Genomic DNA, 20,929 nt, shown 5'->3' with positions numbered 1-20,929 from the left:
CATACACATGCATAACTTTCCTCTCTCTCACATTATTGTTCATCTTTCTCTAAAACTTGATAAATGATGATCCAAATTGTTCATAAAAGATTAATAATATTATTAGTGTAATATATGAGTGTTAGTAATCAATTTTAAGGTAAACTATTAGACAAATATCCAGCAAATATTATTTAGTGGGGATAAGGGATAATCTTGGGTGCAATCAAGAGGAGTGACTTCTATACTTGAAGTCTTTGGAGGATCATCCTAAAATATGGATAGCTCAAGAACAAGTGAAGGTAGGAGACCTTACTTGTGCCCATATAGCCGAAAATACAATTGTAAGGAACCGATTTTTCTTCACTCTTGTATTTGATTTGCATGCATAAGATCCTTAAGTTTTTATGACTAAAACTTTAAACTAAAATATGTGATATTTAAAATATGATTTCCAACAAGTGGTATCAGAGCTTTATGGTTGTTGCATGCAAGATCGGGTTAGTTTTTCCGAGTTAATTTAATTAACATATAAAACTTGTTATTTAGCATTTATGAAGATAAATCATGAAATAATTTTGCATGTTAAAAGTTTCTGGCCCTAATTGATTTTTAGGACATTTTGGTTTATTTATGGATTTTTATTGTTCATTTTATATATTATTGGCATTAAAATGTGATTTTTATGATAAAAATGTCATTTTTGGACGAAAAATAGCTAAACTTTGAATTTTTAGGTGGTTTTTGGATATATTTTCACATATATTATCTACTGATGGGTTGTAAATTTTCATAATAAAATGAGTTGTTTTGCTCGAAATATGGATTTTTCAAGTTAAAATCATATTTAAATGGGTAAATAGGTTAATATGAGTTATATTTCGAATCTGTTCATGGAAATTTATTATATTGTCACATACAATTTTACAAGATGTGTGTAAAATATTTGGCTATAATGAAGTCTTTATGCATGATTTATGAATTTTTGATGAAAAATCACATAAATAGTGACTATAATTAGTAATAATGCTAAAACATACTTCATGACTAAAGGAAAAACGTCACATATTGAATTTTATCATATATTTAAGATCTAAAAGTGAAAAGTTGAAAAAATAATTTTTCTCATTTTTTTTATGGTCATAATTGTTAAAACCGATAAACCGCAACATAGTTTTTCTCGATAAATTTTCGAAATTTTTAACCTAAGTTTTGAACATTATGAGTGTTATGGTATTTGTTCCAGAATGTTCATGAGTTTAAATTTCAAATTTCAAATTTATTTGAAATTTTTATAATTTAATTTGAAGTTTATAGCATAATTTTGTATTTTTAGGTCCATTTATGAACAATATTAAGAAATCAAGGTTAATTATTGTCAAAATATTAGTGGAGACTAATTTTGAGTCCTAAGATGGTTAGGGTAATTAACTTGTACATAAATATGAATTTATGTAATTATTGTGATTTTAAAAGGTTAAATCACGCAAATCCATAAAAACCGATTAATATACGATATTGGCTCTTTAAAGGCGATTTAACATAAAATTTAGCATGTTCATACATATTATAATGATGCATTTTATTTATGATAGTCATATTTTAATTTTATGTAATTTTTGAATTATGCAATTTTACTTAGTATGGCCTTAGTTTTTAATTGGTATTATCCGAAATGTATGGGAATATCGATTCGGTTGTAATTATTGTGATCTCGCATCACCGTTTTGTAGTTTAATAGATTTTTTTTTTAATTACAAATGTATAATAGGAAATTATGTAATTCATTTTGTAATTTAATTATTCCGGAATTCCTTGAAGTCGGTGCCATTCGAGAAGACGGTCCATCAAAGACGGTGTTGCCTTAAAATGCGTGCCAAGACCGAAGTTCAAGGGAGCAAGGAGTTGGTTTCCGAATTTGTAATAGTTAATTAGATTTACTATTTTAGGAAGGCCATACTAGGATTTTTTTTTATGCTTTGCATTTTATTTATATGTTGCATGCATCTCTAAATCGCCATAACTAAACATGCATTTTAAATCGAGTTTATCGACCGTGTCAATTAAAATTATCGTAGTTCACCGCTTTAGTTCACTTAAAACGTGATAGATAATAAATTGACATGACCACTCGCTAAAATAAACAATTGAGACTTAGCCTTACCAAAAAGTAGAAACCATGAAAACCTATTTCGTGAGGGAGTGCGCTCGGCCACACCGGGGTACAAACCTTGTTACGTAGGGGAAGAGGATGATAAATGTCTATCCACCGAATTCATATTGATAAGGGATGAATCGGCTACCCCGTGCCCAAGTTAATGTGAATTTGGATCATGGACACATTTATTCGAAATTTGGATTGAGCTCAACGGAATTATTCGTGACCGTAGTCGCATGTGTTCCGGGCTATAGATAAATATTAGAGTAATTTTATCGACCGAGAGTTCTAAAAGTAGAATCGATTAAAGAGTTAATTCACCGAGTTATATTGATAAGGGATGAATCGGCTACCCCGTCCCAAGTTAATATGAATTTGGATCTCTGAATCATTTATAATAGTTGGGTAGAGGTCACTATATAAATGCTCATACTTGTCAAATTATTTACACGAATTATTATAACGATGAATGTTTTTGTAATACTACGGTTTTATGAGACTATGGGTACTCTATCGAGTGGGCCTTACTCTGTCGAGTAAGGGTGTTTTGCGATTTAAAACAGTTTCTGACCTGTTGAGTACTCGATCGAGTAACCTCGATACTTGATCGAGTAGGCGGCACTCGATCGAGTATGTCAGCTACTCGATCGAGTAGCCGGTTTACGGGGGGATGATTTGTCGGGTTTTGTTAATAATGCGATTTAATATATAATCACTTCCGTCACTTTCTTAATACACTTTTACAAACCTAATTTGTAATACCCCATATTTTTATATAATAAATTAAACGGATATTATTGAATTAAACGGATATTATTAAACCGATATTAGTATATATTAATTATTATACATTTTATATTACTAATTAAGGCGAGATAATTGGTGAGTCGATAATTACGTAAATTATTTTATTTAACCACGTTGTATCGATATAAGTTAATTGTGACGGGTTTATATGGAATTCGACTTTTAATAAAATATCTTTATTATAAATATTATTATTATTATATATTATTATTATTCTAATATTATTATTAAATTATTAATACTACTTTGCATGATTACTACTACTACCCATGCTTCCTTTTTCTTTCTTTTTCTTTCTTTTTCCTTCTTTACACCTAATCCAACTCATACACTACCATACTCTAATCTTAAATAATATTAGTACCATACTCTAATCTTAAATAATATTAAGTACCATAATCTTACTACTATACTAAGTACCAACCGTGAAAATGCCAACACAAGGACAACCAGCCTTCCTACTTTCTTAGATCCAATCTTACCTTTCACGCAAAACGAGAGAGAGAGAGAAAATGCCTGGGTTGTTGACGGTGCAGCAGGGATGGGGTAGGAGCTATTGTTGACGTCTGAGGGTGGCCGTGGTGGCGGCTATGGCGGCAGGAAAGGTAAAGGTTCAACTCTCCTCTGTTTTTCGCATATTAAAGTCGGGTTTTTTAGTGGTTGCTTCGTGTCCTATAGTGGTAAGGCTGGTGGTTGTTGACGGGGTGAGGGAAGTGGGTGATGAGTGACGAGTGAAGGGGTGGTGTTTAGGGTGGTTGTCGGTGGTGATAGTGGCGGTAAAAGGGAGCAGCGACAGGGAGTGGTAAACGGGTTATGATGCGGGTTTTTCAGGCGAGTTAGACGAGTAGTGTTGGGGTGGGCCACCGTGGACTCGGGGAGGTCGGAATGGTGGTGCCACGGTGTCTGTGTTGGTGGGTTGATGACGAGTGGAATGGTGGTGGTATGGCAGGGGACGAGTGATGGTTGCGGTGGTGGTGAGTCGCGTAAATAGGGTGTGTGGTGAGGTGTGGGGGTGAACCCGGTCAGGTGACGACCCTGGTTCGACTCGCCGGCGGCAGTCGACCAGGGTGGGGTTGGTTGTCAGTGGTGGGGACGAAGTGGGGACCAGGTGCGGTGGTTTTCGTGGTGGTTCAGGTGGTGTTTGTAGGGGTGTAGGCGTGTGTGAAGGGGTAGGGATTGATGACGAGTTGTTTTTATATTTGAAACGGGTTTTGACGTAGTTTAATCATTATAATTTATTACTCGGTCGTACTTTTAATTAAATAATTTAATATTCCGAGTGTATTAAAATAATTAAAGACGAGTTTAAATCGGGTTGTTGAATTATTTTATGTTTGATTCGGGTTTGTCTTAAATCGTTAATTCATTAAATTAATTACTTAATTTAATTCCCGAGTCCTTTAAATGATTAATTAATATAATTCCCGAATTATTTAATATAATTAGAGACGGGTTTGAGTCGGGATTGTTTGAGTTGTTTAAGGATTGATTCGGGTACTTCTAAATCGTATAATTCATTTAATCTTTATATATCAGTATTTAATTTAAATCCCGAGTTATCTAAATAAATTATTCCCGAGACATTTAATAATTCAAGTCGGGTTCTGAGTCGGGTTTGTTAAAAGAGGAAAGTTACTATATTGGGAAAGTTTCCATTTTAGGAGATTTCTATATTTAGTAGTTAGTAATTATAAATATTATAATTGTTTTAGGTGACGAATTCGTGAAGGATCAATTATCAAATTCATTGCTTTATTTTCGGGACTGCTTAACTGCTTAATTGGATTGCTGGCACTTTGAGGTAGGGAAATACACTTGTCCTATTATCGTTATTGATCGAATTGTGTTGACTTGTTTCATTGTGGTTGAATTACGTTATCATTTATATTCGGGAAGGTGATTGATTGATTTGATCGTATTGAGTATGATGTCACAACATCGGGTAACTGGCATGACTTTATGATTTATCAGTTCAGTGATTTATATACATATTGCATTGCATTAATTACTGTTGAGCATTTCATATGCATTGGAGTTGGAGGATGATGTGGTGGTGACGGTGTTGAGATACGATGTGATGTTGTGATAAGGCCCAGGCGGGTTCTGCAGGACTTGCCCTGGTGTCCTCAGCTGTTGAGCTGGCAGATCGACTTCGGTCGATATTTATAGTCTGCCGGGGATCGGTATGGCTGGGTTGTCCGGGTTATGAGATGTGTGTGATGAGTTGAGATGGAGATGGAGGTGGCGGAGTATCATGCATATCATATTTTATTGTTTTATTGTTTTCCCTACTCAACCTCGCGGTTGACCCTGTGTATTCGTGAACACCTGTGACGACCCAAATATTGGCGAGCAGACTTGACAGGTTTAAGAGATAGGACGGGAGCTTGATGGGCGTGAGACACTGGATCAGACGACCTAGTAGCTAGATCATCATCTAGAAGACTTCACTTTTATTTACGTCAGTTCTTGTAATTTAATTTGAAAAGAGAAATTGTAATAATTAAGTTAAAATATTATATAAATTGCCTTGGAGTTTAATTTGTTATTCACTACCTCGGGAAACCGAGATGGTAACAGTCCGTTTTATGAGGGAATGTCTTGACGAGGACTTCTTTTATAAACCGGGGTGTTACAAAGTGGTATCAGAGCGAACGATCCTCAGGCCTAAACCAATGAGCCCAATGAACATAGGATGTGTCTAAATAAAATGAACCCCGGGATAGAACTGTTAGGAGCACACTACGGTAAGGTTTGAGTTAGGGGCCCCCTCACACCGAACCAGTGGCCCTCTCAGTTTGACTCGGACAACCTGAGGGTATATGAGAGAAAGGGTAGAAAGTTGCTTGAGGTTGAACAGAAATTCATATATCGTTGCCTAAGTGTTGACTGATTGATACATTGATTATTGCAGGATAACGCTACGGTAAGTAATTTGTATGAATGATGTGTTGATAGTACTACTATGACTAAGTAATATGCGGTTATGTGATCCCAAAGCCATGCTAGTATAGTCTTGAGATAGTAATAAGAAACACGATAGAATTTCATATCTTTAGTCATCACAATCGTGATTTAGATGTAATGAGTAGATCGAGATGCGAAAGGATTCTATGGGGTACATGTTTACGTAAGTACAGTGTGAGATCTAAGTTGGTATGGGTTAGTAGCGATAGTATAGTTGTAAGAATTGGGACATAGGAAATGAAAGACTTAGTGATGAAACTTGTTCTGGTTGGTGTTACCCTTTAATTGACCTCACTACCAATTCTTTTCTGTTTCTTACCCAACAATGAAAATTTTATGAGAGATAGCCTCGTGAGTTAGTGATCGTTTGGCGTCTGTTTCACGCTTATAGGATATACAGACTAGGAGTAATAAATACTTTAGTGAACTGTGGTTAGGAAGTTTCCGTGCAGTGATGTTTGACCAATGATTTTATAAAATCCTCATTTAAATTGTATTAATAATTTTCTCATAAATCCAACTCCATCGATCGGAAGATTCGCATATGTTTTCAAATTAATAAGCCACGAAAAATCTTGATGTTTCAATATTAAATGATAAGTTTTCCAAACTGGCCCAAGTCGTGGACCAATAGCTGTCACATGTTTGTTGGACCAACTAAGTTGTAAAATTCTTTAAAAATGGAATTCTGGTGCTTTAAACTTAGTTATTTTTCCCTGTGTTTTGAACTCATCGTGTTTTATAAAAGTAATATGAATCAAGTTTTAATCGAACAGTTATTTATTCGTGATTTTGGGAGTTACAACGTAAATCAAAACATGTAAAATGTGTGTTCTAGGTTGAGTTTTCAGATAATGGTTTGAGTAATTCATGAGCCTTAGTAATGGGAATTTATAATGTTTTATATGACGGTAGTAGCACGCATGTTCAGTAGTTATGTATCTTAACAAGTGATAAAATTAAAACTTAGTTGATAACATTGTTGGCATTATAGTATGAGTAAAATTAAATAAGCTTAAATTGATTTCTAATCAAGGGGTGAAATATATTATTAAGAATTATGTTAAGAACTTTATTCACCGTCCAGTAGGAAGGTAAAAGTTTTGAAAATGAAGCTAAATTTTGTCGTGTGAGTATAGATTCGGAGTGAAATTTCCAGCCAGTGTCTGATTGTATGGTTCATGATAATTGCAAGTCTGGGGAAAGAAACTAGAACGGAGTCACAAGTAGTGGATTAATTTAGTCATGTTGTTCATTCATGTAACGAATAGGTGGGTTGTGGTTAGTTACGAATGTCGAAACTGGTTGTCTTCATTTATCGGTGATTCTGTGTCTTGACCTAAATCTGTACAATAAGTAAAGGAAAGTCAGATTGGACCTATTAGGTTATAAATTTTCATAAATCGATTTATCAAGTGTTGACCCTAATTCTTTTCTAAGGTTGATTGATTCCCTATATCTCTAAGGTATAAGATTACGATAATTGGTGAGATGAATGAGTTACTAATGATTTTTACTGTAACAGTAGCCTCTTTCAGTGGTTGGCAGTAGTTGAGAACTTTGGTTATAATAATGAAGGTTACGAGGACGTAACCATGTTTTTAGTTGGGGAGGATTGTAAAATCTTAACGCTTAATTTGCACTCGTTTGTAGATTGTAGTTTTGACCAAGTTGATGTTTCGTTGTGAGGTTACCTATGCAAATAAGTCCCATATGTTTTGTCCTACTTCTGTTAGTTGGTTGATGTGAAAAAGGAGAGTGTAGTTAAACTACCGGTATTGAGTTGTGGGGCCTTTGTGCCGAGTTACATTTGCGGTCCAGTGAGACCATGGTGATTGAGTTATTTGAGTTTGAGATCGGAATTTAGGTGGAAGATGATGGTGTTCTCATATGATTATATAGTTATACATTTGTGTTCGCAGGTAGTTATTAGTTGTAGTTAATTGGATTAAGAAAATGATGAGTTAAACTTCGGGACGAAGTTTATTTTTAGGAGGGCAGAATGTAACATTTCGTTTTTGTTATGTTTAATTGATGTGTCAAAATGGCGTGTTAACCAAGTTAGAAATACGTGACGTCCGTAAGTACGATATACAATACCCTTTTGAGGTTTGAGTATGGGAGCGAACTTCGGGACGAAGTTCATTTTAAGGGGGGAAGACTGTAATACCCCATATTTTTATATAATAAATTAAACGGATATTATTGAATTAAACGGATATTATTAAACCGATATTAGTATATATTAATTATTATACATTTTATATTACTAATTAAGGCGAGATAATTGGTGAGTCGATAATTACGTAAATTATTTTATTTAACCACGTTGTATCGATATAAGTTAATTGTGACGGGTTTATATGGAATTCGACTTTTAATAAAATATCTTTATTATAAATATTATTATTATTATATATTATTATTATTCTAATATTATTATTAAATTATTAATACTACTTTGCATGATTACTACTACTACCCATGCTTCCTTTTTCTTTCTTTTTCTTTCTTTTTCCTTCTTTACACCTAATCCAACTCATACACTACCATACTCTAATCTTAAATAATATTAGTACCATACTCTAATCTTAAATAATATTAAGTACCATAATCTTACTACTATACTAAGTACCAACCGTGAAAATGCCAACACAAGGACAACCAGCCTTCCTACTTTCTTAGATCCAATCTTACCTTTCACGCAAAACGAGAGAGAGAGAGAAAATGCCTGGGTTGTTGACGGTGCAGCAGGGATGGGGTAGGAGCTATTGTTGACGTCTGAGGGTGGCCGTGGTGGCGGCTATGGCGGCAGGAAAGGTAAAGGTTCAACTCTCCTCTGTTTTTCGCATATTAAAGTCGGGTTTTTTAGTGGTTGCTTCGTGTCCTATAGTGGTAAGGCTGGTGGTTGTTGACGGGGTGAGGGAAGTGGGTGATGAGTGACGAGTGAAGGGGTGGTGTTTAGGGTGGTTGTCGGTGGTGATAGTGGCGGTAAAAGGGAGCAGCGACAGGGAGTGGTAAACGGGTTATGATGCGGGTTTTTCAGGCGAGTTAGACGAGTAGTGTTGGGGTGGCACCACCGTGGACTCGGGGGAGGTCGGAATGGTGGTGCCACGGTGTCTGTGTTGGTGGGTTGATGACGAGTGGAATGGTGGTGGTATGGCAGGGGACGAGTGATGGTTGCGGTGGTGGTGAGTCGCGTAAATAGGGTGTGTGGTGAGGTGTGGGGGTGAACCCGGTCAGGTGACGACCCTGGTTCGACTCGCCGGCGGCAGTCGACCAGGGTGGGGTTGGTTGTCAGTGGTGGGGACGAAGTGGGGACCAGGTGCGGTGGTTTTCGTGGTGGTTCAGGTGGTGTTTGTAGGGGTGTAGGCGTGTGTGAAGGGGTAGGGATTGATGACGAGTTGTTTTTATATTTGAAACGGGTTTTGACGTAGTTTAATCATTATAATTTATTACTCGGTCGTACTTTTAATTAAATAATTTAATATTCCGAGTGTATTAAAATAATTAAAGACGAGTTTAAATCGGGTTGTTGAATTATTTTATGTTTGATTCGGGTTTGTCTTAAATCGTTAATTCATTAAATTAATTACTTAATTTAATTCCCGAGTCCTTTAAATGATTAATTAATATAATTCCCGAATTATTTAATATAATTAGAGACGGGTTTGAGTCGGGATTGTTTGAGTTGTTTAAGGATTGATTCGGGTACTTCTAAATCGTATAATTCATTTAATCTTTATATATCAGTATTTAATTTAAATCCCGAGTTATCTAAATAAATTATTCCCGAGACATTTAATAATTCAAGTCGGGTTCTGAGTCGGGTTTGTTAAAAGAGGAAAGTTACTATATTGGGAAAGTTTCCATTTTAGGAGATTTCTATATTTAGTAGTTAGTAATTATAAATATTATAATTGTTTTAGGTGACGAATTCGTGAAGGATCAATTATCAAATTCATTGCTTTATTTTCTGGACTGCTTAACTGCTTAATTGGATTGCTGGCACTTTGAGGTAGGGAAATACACTTGTCCTATTATCGTTATTGATCGAATTGTGTTGACTTGTTTCATTGTGGTTGAATTACGTTATCATTTATATTCGGGAAGGTGATTGATTGATTTGATCGTATTGAGTATGATGTCACAACATCGGGTAACTGGCATGACTTTATGATTTATCAGTTCAGTGATTTATATACATATTGCATTGCATTAATTACTGTTGAGCATTTCATATGCATTGGAGTTGGAGGATGATGTGGTGGTGACGGTGTTGAGATACGATGTGATGTTGTGATAAGGCCGGGCGGGTTCTCGCAGACTTGCCCTGGTGTCCTCAGCTGTTGAGCTGGCAGATCGACTTCGGTCGATATTTATAGTCTGCCGGGGATCGGTATGGCTGGGTTGTCCGGGTTATGAGATGTGTGTGATGAGTTGAGATGGAGATGGAGGTGGCGGAGTATCATGCATATCATATTTTATTGTTTTATTGTTTTCCCTACTCAACCTCGCGGTTGACCCTGTGTATTCGTGAACACCTGTGACGACCCAAATATTGGCGAGCAGACTTGCGGAGTTTAAGAGATAGGACGGGAGCTTGATGGGCGTGAGACACTGGATCAGACGACCTAGTAGCTAGATCATCATCTAGAAGACTTCACTTTTATTTACGTCAGTTCTTGTAATTTAATTTGAAAAGAGAAATTGTAATAATTAAGTTAAAATATTATATAAATTGCCTTGGAGTTTAATTTGTTATTCACTACCTCGGGAAACCGAGATGGTAACAGTCCGTTTTATGAGGGAATGTCTTGACGAGGACTTCTTTTATAAACCGGGGTGTTACATAATTACTTTCAAAAGTGAAAACAATCTACGTTCTTCGCATCAATCGCATTAATGGCAAATCCCGGAGCTTGGAAGGCCGGAATTCGTCTTTCTTTATACCTTTTTAATCCTTGCGTCGAGGGTAAGATTTACGTACTGTTTTTATGCTATTTCGTTAAAGTTAGTTAAAACCTAATTTGGGGATTTGGGGGTTTTGTTGTTTTTCTTGATTGGTAGTAATCATATGATTGTATGTTAGGAGGAGGATTCGTAGAAGAGGCCTTTTGATAACAACTGTTGAGATCGTCTGACTGTGTTGCTTTCCAGGTAGAGTTTCCCTACTCAGTATTAGTCCCATAATGTGTTGGTGGTGATTTGTGTTTGTTGATTGTTATCGTACAAGTATTGTGACGGTTGTTGGTGTTGATTGTTGTTTAGTAGTTGTGATTTTTGTATCTATCTGTGTTTTTCGGGGCGCGTCCCTGGCTGAGTGGAGTCACTTGCGGGAGTGGCTTCACGCCCATTATTCGCCTTCTGTGGAACCCGCCACAGAAGGGATGTGCACATTAAGGAATTTGGGTTTATCGCTCAACGGAGATGAGCGGGTATTAGGTGGGAACGACTGCGGTCCCCCACTGGCGGCGTGGAGTGACCTGTTGCGATTGGCACTCTGGCAGGGCTACACACTTTAGTGTGTAGTCAGTATTGTGGAGTTCGGAATATATCTGTGACGATTGAGCTGTGTTGTTTGTTGTGTTGTTGGATTATATAAATTATGTGATTAGTACTGACCCCGTTTATTGTTTTAAAAACTGTGGTGATCCATTCGGGGATGGTGAGCAGTTGTTGAGCAGGTATGAGTCGAGTTATATGGGATAGCTGGGATGTGCCACTTTCAGATGATAGAGTCTTCCGCTGTAGCCTGAGTAGTTGTTAAACATTTCATTAGTTGAGTAGGCAGTGGTTTTGAGAACATGTAACCGTATTTTGGTATTTGGTTTTGGATTGTATCTTATTCACTAAACTTATACTATTTAAATGTTGTTTCGTTATTGTCTTATGATTATCATTACCTCGGGGAACCGAGATGGTAACATTTTTATACCTGGGTGGTCCTGGTAAGGCACTTGGAGTATGGGGGTGTTACAGTTTTGTTTTCATTATTCCGTTATCATATTGTTCTATTTCTTTACCTCAAATTATACGATATCATTTCGATTATAGTACAATATCTCCATTAAAATATCGTAACTAAAGACAAATATGAATTTTCTTCTAAAACCTCGTGTTATCCATTGGAAGGATCTCTTGTGAAGAGTATAGATAAAAGTTATTCATGATCAAAAGGGTTTTTGATTCTTGACTAACATATCTACTTACAATGAATTGTTTCTCATATGCTTAATTGAGTTTAGTACTTTGAAACGTTACATCATTTTGGTAACTAGATTTGTTTGAAATCAAAATTAACCAAAATACCGCAACCACTTCAATGAAAGTTTTAAGACTAAACAAATGGATTGAAGAGTAGTCTTCATGAAATTCAATTTTGCTTCTCTAAGCAAAGACTCATTGATATAAGTGGGAGCATTTTCTTAAACCGTTAAGAAAAGGACGAAGTTCAAAGAAGTAAAATTAGAATGGAATTGATACAAGGTAATGGTAAAAGTAAAGTTATTGAGAATAACGATACTAAACCTATCAATCCAGACCAATAAAGTTTCCATTGTCTTAATTGTTGGACGCTAGAAAGGAAACTACCCCAAATTATTGAAGAATCAACAAGTTAGTTGTGGGACATCTAATGAGACCTTCTTCTTTAAATGTTTATACGATTAACATAAATTTTGCTAGTACTAATTCGTCAATATTAGAAACCGGTGGTGGTTTTCATCATTGTATTTGATACATAGGATGATTAGAATATGACGACTAGCAACAATGATGTTGAGAGATAGATTCATTGTGTACTCAATCTAGTTTTGGGTTTAAAGTTGTACTTAATTATGACTATTATGTGCATAAACTCTGAATAAGAATATAATCTTGTTAAGATACAAAAGAGGTTTCATTTTTGTTACCCTATACACCACGATTTGATGTATCGCTAGCCCATTATCAAGGTGAATATATTCTAAACCAAACTAGAATGTTACATCATGTAGATGATGCAAGAGTCAAATTGGTAACCCAAGATTAAACCTTAGATTCTGGAATGATGAACGCAAAGAGTTATCGAGTACTCTTGAAACCATTAGATCTTATGGTATATGCGTATCTTGTATTCAAAGCAAGATGTATCATGCCTTTTGGTTGAAAAGGGGATCGAGGTTGTAAATCATTGATCCAAAATAGGTTGATCATTTTCTTTTACCAACGATTTAAGTTGACGCTAATGTGTTCACTTAATAAGATAAATAGAGAAATCTTTGAAGAAGTTCAAGAGTTCAAGGAATCACGATTTAGTCGTGATGAGATTATCAAAGTGAATACTTTGATATAAGCCAAAGGAAATGTGATATAGTATCACAAATTAATCTCTCTTAGCACGCATTATGGGATAATATGTGATTGGATGAAGAAATAAAACGCTATTCGATATGGTTTGGACCTTAATCAAGTTACCTTGAGTTACTTGATCTAATTTTGGGGATTTTATCATTTTGTCTAAATTGTTTTTCCACTAAATCTAAACGATTCATATGAGATATGAAATGGTACAGTACCATGTTTGTAAGTTTTCAAAAGAAATAAATGCTCATTTTTCCTTATCCCCACTCACGAGTACAACGGGTTTGCGGCTCGTGAAGTTGTCTTTCTAGAATACAAGTTTATTTCTAGAAGAAAGAGTGGGAGAAATTATTCAAGAGCCACAAAGGAATTGTATGTCGCAAGAAACTGGTCTTTCTTGGTTACATGAGATGTTTTGTACGTTTTGTGTAAGACGACGTTTATTCAAAACCTAGGAGGTTAAAGTCATCACTTGTTGAAGATGATGAATTCATGTTACTTTTACACTACTACAAATCCAGGCAACTACAACGCCCCTTTAACAACGATTATTCACGAAAATCACAATAGACGTTGTAGAATGTATGGCGCGAATTTTACTAAAAGTAATTACAACGGGTATGGTTATAAAAACCGTTGTTATTCGTTTTAACAACGGGTCACACATGAACAACCGTTGTTAATAATTTGGCGCAAAATTGGCGCAAAGTTAGTGAAAAGTAATCATAACGGTTATTTTTGAAACCCGTTGTTAAAACTTATTTAACAACGGGTGTTTTTTACAACCGTTGTTAAAACATATTTCACAACGGTTGTTGTTTAATAACCGTTGTCAATACCTTCCATACTATAAACCACACAAACACAAGTCTGCTCTGACCACAAAACACAAACCTTAATACACAAACACAAACCCAAAGCAGACCAAACACAAACACAAAACACACACTTTCTCATCGTCTCTTTCTCTCTTTCTCATCGTCGCTTTATCTTCTCGCCGTCACTGTTGATTTCATCGTCTCTTTACGTACGTTCTGTAATTATCAGGTTTGTTTCATCGTCATTATTTTATTTTTCTAATTATTTTATTTCCATGTATGTGTTTTTATCGACCATTAGGTTCCGTTCAGCATCTGCTATATCGTCATATAGCTGCAGCTGCTGCTGCTCCGTCAAGCCATCTTCTTTGGCGTCCTTCAGTACGGATCGAGCATAGTAAGAGTCTTAAGGATGATATCATTCATTTTGTTGGAGTTTGGAGTTTGTTTTGAAAGATTAAGGAGAGGGTTAATTTATTTGGAGTTTGTTTTAGCAGTTAGGGTTTGGAGAATATATTGAGATAATGGAAATGCATATATGTGGGTTGAGATAATGCAATGTATTTATACTAAGAAATGTGTGGGTTGAGTTGTTTTTTAATTAATATATATGTTAGGAAGTTGTGCCATAATCAGCATCATCATATCTCTCAATGCTGCTTCAAATCTTATTACTAACCCTTCTCATTCCATATTGTCCGTTCATATGCACAAAGTGATGAAGAATAACTGGATCTTGATGATGATCGATCTATGGAGTTCAAAAATGGAAGCAAATCAAACAAGCATAACTCAACACTTTCAAAATGATCATTTCATTTAATTTTAAACCAAATACATTACAACAATTATCAGAAATCAAAAGATGTATAATAAGCCGGAACAACCCCGATTAAGCGTAAAAAGCGCTTCTCAACCTGCCACCAATCACGCCACTCTGGTATACCGCTAACTTCCGGGTCATTGGCTTCATATTTTGCAATAACAGATTGAATATATGCAAGGACACGACTTGCATGTGGAGATAAGGTTGGAAGAGTACAACTCAACATATCTCGGGTCGCAGACCAAGTTGCGAGTAACAGGCCGACGAGGGTATGAATATGATGATGATGATGAGGCTTTGTTGACAAGCCGGACTGCTTCACGCCTCTTAATCCAATAATGCCGTTGATGTTCAAGGGATGCTTTGATTAATGGGTGTTGATCGGCGGGAAGCCCGGCGAGAACCTTCCCATCATCTTCAATCGTTTGTGTAAGACATTCTTCATTGTTGATAAAATTAGGGTTCATTGCCATGTTGTTTCAATTAATGAATGTTAGTAAAGGATGTTTTAATATTTATAGCTAGTCACATTTATAAGTTTTTTCAAAACCGTTGGTAATTAATTTAAGGGATATTCTGCATGCATCGGAATTCTAACGGGCCGTAATTATACATGCATCTAGTAATATTTAATTTAATTTTTTTTTATTTTTTAAGAACAAACAACAACGGTTATTTACAAACAACCCGTTGTCTTTAGTTATAACAACGGTTTTGTATATTCAAACCCGTTGTTATAACTTTCCCTCTAAAATTGAGTCACACTTTCCACAACGGGTTTTTATATTTAAAACCGTTGTTAATATTTTTCACAACGGTTTCCTTAAGAAAACCAACCGTTGTTAAAACCTTTTACAACGGACGCTTTAACAACGTCCGCTTTTTTATATAACAACGGTTTTTGACCGTTGTTATAGCCTGTATCTGTAGTAGTGTTAAGGAAGTAAAGAGCTTACAACTTACAAAGAAATTGTTTGATTCAAGTTAATTACTTCTGGAAAGTAATGAACATATGACTTACATGAGAGTGTTTAAGTCACAACTCAATGCAAGGCTTAGAGCCATGAAAATCCGAAATAAAAGGCTTGATTAGTGACAAAGAGTTTTGTACTAATAAAAAGAGATTTCAAAGCTTGATTGGTAGCAAAGGGTTTTGCACTAATTGAGAAGCTTAAATCTAAGGATTGTATTACATTATATGATGAGATATATAGCGAGTGAATCCAAAAACCCACTTCTTCAAAGAAGAAATGTATTCGATACATGTTATGAGTTTTTTGCAATCATAAGATAATGTGCAGCTTAAGAGATGGTCTTGAGTAGGACATAAATGAGTTGGAATCAATGATTTGATCATGGTATAAAAATTTTTCCGATAAGTCGAGATGTTGTGTTTATACATGAAGTTTAGTGGGAGTTACGGAAATTTTTAGTAGTCTTATATGTGTGGATGACACATTAATCATTGCGAATGATTTAAGACTTGGAGAAATATAATACATATTTAATATCCAGATTTATGGAGATAAATCCACATCATATTAGCGTCAAATAAGAAGTTTTATGTTGATAAGATTCATGACTAGTTCAATCAAGATTGAACATATTTGATTGATTCCATTTGCTTCCGCTGCCGGATCAATTAAATTAGTAATGATGTATAACACTTTATATACTTTGAGTATGATGAATTGTTTCAAAATCGAATTTAAGTAATAGTTACTAAGTAGCCATATAGGTTATCTTTAAGTGCTTGTAGAAGTATTAAGGATGGAAAGTTAAGTGTTTTTTATGCAATTAACTAATTTGTGTAAGGGTATTACACAAATGACAATTGACAATTGAGATTGCGAAAGGTTTCAGACAAAACCATATTCAAAACACGTGAAGATGGTTAAGGAACCATTGTGGCTATGTTATTTAAGAAATAAATTTGCTAGGATCTTTCTAGGTAATAAAGAACAATGAGAGATATTTACAACGGAAATTGAGTACACTTGCAATCATGAGATGTGCAAGAGGATGGATTCCGCACACTGTGAAAACAGTAGGAGCTATTTTAAGGCAAGAAAGCCTATGTCTAGATTGGATCTAGACACGTACTCAGAAAGTTTTGTAATGCAAATGTATACATTACGAAAGGAAAAGGAGTATGTAGCAAGGTTGAGCAGGGAGTTGCTAAAACCTACTTAGCAAGGCCTAATCATAGGCTAAACATGATGAGTCATGTCATTTCAATTGAATTGAAATGAACAACTACATACAAGATCAAATTAGATTATAGAATATGAAATAGTAATCAGGCACTGACTATTCATATGTGATAATCACATTTGTCGTTCGAGTTTTTACTTTAAAAACTTTTTTCTTGTACTTTGTTACATCCAAACGGGTTGTATGACAATGTTGAACCCCGTTAAAGTGAATCCGGATTAACATGGTATTTGCCCATAGTCACTTGTATGAGGTGACGTCTCGAAGTGACTAGAGTGTGATGCGATTGATGGCAAGTTCAAGTGTCATAGAGTCATGTGAGATGACTAGTCGATCACATAGGCAGACTATTGGGAACACTCTGTCGGGCAGTGACCTCTTATAGAGTTCTGACAAATTTATAAAGCCTGGTCGTGGCGAGAGCTACTATAGTATTCAAATGAGTCGATTCTTTTGACTAAAGACTGTTCGCCTAAGGTGGCACGGTTTCAGATTAACTTTGATTTATGTTACTACGATCTTCGTAAATGGAGTCAAATGAGCATATTTTGGGTTATGATGGCTATGGCTAGTCGAAGGGAATAGTGCGATAGGAATTGTCCACCCCCTTGTCAGGGTTAAAACAATATCTCAGGGCCACTCGAGGAGTAATGAACTGGAAATGCGTGGCCACGCTCGGAAGGTATCTATGGTAGATAATTTCGGTCAATCAGTTATTCTCCAGATCGGGGTAACCACTCTCGATGTGATCACTTGCAAGTACGACCTAAAAGACATCTTGCATTGAGTGGGAGATAGTAATAGGACAAGAGAATTGGTGACGCACACTTGTCGAGGACAAGTGGGAGATTGTTGGAGTGTCCCCGACAATAATGCGATCACAATTGTCGATCATGATGATCACATGTTTAAATCTCATTTTTAAGAATACGCAAGGGATGATTCATTTTATAGTCAACTGATCAATATTAATCGGTAACGATTGACTTGCTAGAGTTTGACGTTACTGTCGTGGGACGGTGGTGGTCAGTTGATCTCTTAAGGTCACACCTAAAGGATGATGCCCTAATCTGTAAAGTTGATTAATTGTATGACGATACAAGTTAATCAATTCCTTAAAATTGAACAATTCAATTTGTGAGAGAGTATATTGATATCTTATTGTAATGGGATTAAATAAGATTTATTTTAGTAATTGAAATACTTTATTACTAAAATAGTTTATTGTTTGTGAAACAACGGAGATGAGAATGAATGGTTAATTATAATTACAAGATGTTGTGAATTATAATTATATGACCCAATTTATTTATGTGATCAAGTATCACTAGTCAATTTGTTGTATGTAATTTAATTAATTTATAAAATGATATTTATGAGATAAATATGCATTAAATTAATTAATAACATGTAACATACTACATGTGACATATTGCGTGACAATTGACAAATTGACAAAATAAAATGGTAGTCCATTTTATAAGTGGACCGAAATGTAGAGGGTTTAGTGGATGGTGGTGATTTATTTTAATAAGCTAAAATAACATCATCATGACACTACTTACCTAGCTTTACATGCCTAAGGTTTTGATAAGAACAAAAGGAAAAAGGGAAGGACCATATATTGGTCTCTCAACCTCCAAAATCGTGACCCCCTTCAATACACTAGAGATTTTGTTATCTACCTATTCTACTCATGCATGTTCATTCATACACATACATAACTTTCCTCTCTCTCACATTATTGTTCATCTTTCTCTAAAACTTGAGAAATGATGATCCAAATTGTTCATAAAAGATTACTAATATTATTAGTGTAATATATGAGTGTTAGTAATCAATTTTAAGGTAAACTATTAAACAAATATCCAGCAAATATTATTTAGTGGGGATAAGGGATAATCTTGGGTGCAATCAAGAGGAGTGACTTCTATACTTGAAGTCTTTGGAGGATCATCCTAACATATGGATAGCTCAAGAACAAGTGAAGGTAGGAGACCTTACTTGTGCCCATATAGCCGAAAATACAATTGTAAGGAACTGATTTTTCTTCACTCTTGTATTTGATTTGCATGCATAAGATCCTTAAGTTTTTATGACTAAAACTTTAAACTAAAATATGTGATATTTAAAATATGATTTCCAACATTTCCAATGTGGACAAAAAAACTCTATTAGAGCCATTATTCCAACAATCCCCCCACAATGGCAAAAATAGGAGTAAGAGAGAGAAATTGAGGTAATTAAGGCAACAGGGATATAGCGTTTAGATGTAGGTGTCTGTGAACTTTAACCAACACCCAGTGACATACAAATTTTCTCAAACCGCCATTTTTGGTGGACTAAGCCTTTAACCTTTTGATGGAGTTGTTAAGAGAATTTTTGCGCACTTGCTTGATCCCAAATCAGGGCTAGAACTCGCATAATCCATGAACTCATCATGAACTTTAAGGTTAGGAACAAATTCTACTTGCCCCTCACGTAATTCCCGGTTATTTAGTGAATGCCTCTAGAGGTCCAAACCTGAAGAACCTCTTGGGGTTAGGGCGATAAACCCCCACAATTACATAGGTGAGTTCGTCATGTTTGATTGTCACAAACCATCCATAAAGACTATGAACTCATTAAGCTATTGCTCAACCTTCCAAAATGACAATATATCCATAAGTACAAGATATGTACACAAAGTAATACCACATCATTTTATTAAATAGGAATGGTAGTAATATTACATCTCGAGTTCCTTATGACTTAGTTTGACCTGTTGAACTTAGATGAACTAAGACGGGTATCCATCACAATTCACCCCTTTACAGGTTTTAAACCCATTCCTAGTGGTGCCACTAACAACAACTTCTACCATGGCCAATGGTAGGAGGATCTCAATATCCTCTTCACATTTTAATAAGTACGTACTATTATGATATCACATTGTGTAAGGGATCTCAATATCCGCTTACAATTTCACAACCTTTGTGAACCCATTGATATTGATCATATTTTTCCATCATCCTTTTGGTCAATAGTCACTTTATTGTAACTTCTTACCGGTGCATGACCACCAATAGAGCCAAAGCTCCCCACAAAAATAATATATGCTAGTAGATCCCTGAACCTCTTGACTCCCTGTCCTGCCAATTCTAGCATAATATCTTCACACCTTATTGCATATTAACAACACAATTTGTATGGTTAACATACATGATATAGAATTATGAAAAATTGTATCTAAAAATCAAATAAAATTCATCATTATTTGACGTTCAATTAAATTGCAAACTCATTCCCAAGGATACAATTGTTTTCATAAATTAGCTTAGAAAAAACTATGGTGTCCATCACCTATAACAACGATATAAGCTATATCATATCTCTCATAACGCATACAAACATCATATATGAATGTAACAACCTTTCCACCAAATCTTGTCATGTATAAACTCAAGAATACATCTTAAATAACTCATATATTAGTATTTCAATTATCACCAATAACTTCCTTTAAAGAAATATCCCGAAAACAAAACCAAATAAAAATAGATTATGCATCTTTTACCTTTTCTTGGTTTACTAAAAGCATTTAAACCAAATAAAAAATAATTACTCGAACACATATATTGCCAACCAACCATTCATAAATTTCTTAAATGGAGAAACATGTTTATACAATCTCAATATCAGAGTATTCACAACTATCAATCATTCCCATGTAATTGTCATTATCACTACCACTCCCAACACTGAAATTAAAAAAAAAATACGTCAGAGTTAAGGATAGTCATACTTTCACCAGACACCCCCACAATCCACAACTTA

General features: G+C 35.2%; 1 long non-coding RNA gene across 1 annotated transcript; it reads left to right on the top strand.

Moving 5' to 3' along the window:
* Nucleotides 1–4,557: 4,557 nt before the first annotated feature.
* Nucleotides 4,558–5,485, top strand: LOC141615315 (uncharacterized). The gene is made up of 2 exons (XR_012529793.1): nt 4,558–4,745; nt 5,301–5,485. It is a non-coding gene; the product is annotated as an uncharacterized LOC141615315 (long non-coding RNA).
* The last annotated feature ends 15,444 nt before the right edge of the window (nt 5,486–20,929 follow it).

This window comes from Silene latifolia, chromosome 11, assembly GCF_048544455.1.
Source record: "Silene latifolia isolate original U9 population chromosome 11, ASM4854445v1, whole genome shotgun sequence".
Taxonomy (NCBI): Eukaryota; Viridiplantae; Streptophyta; class Magnoliopsida; order Caryophyllales; family Caryophyllaceae; genus Silene; species Silene latifolia.
Note: the sequence above shows the minus strand (reverse complement) of the source record. Positions and strands in the feature narration are given on the sequence as shown.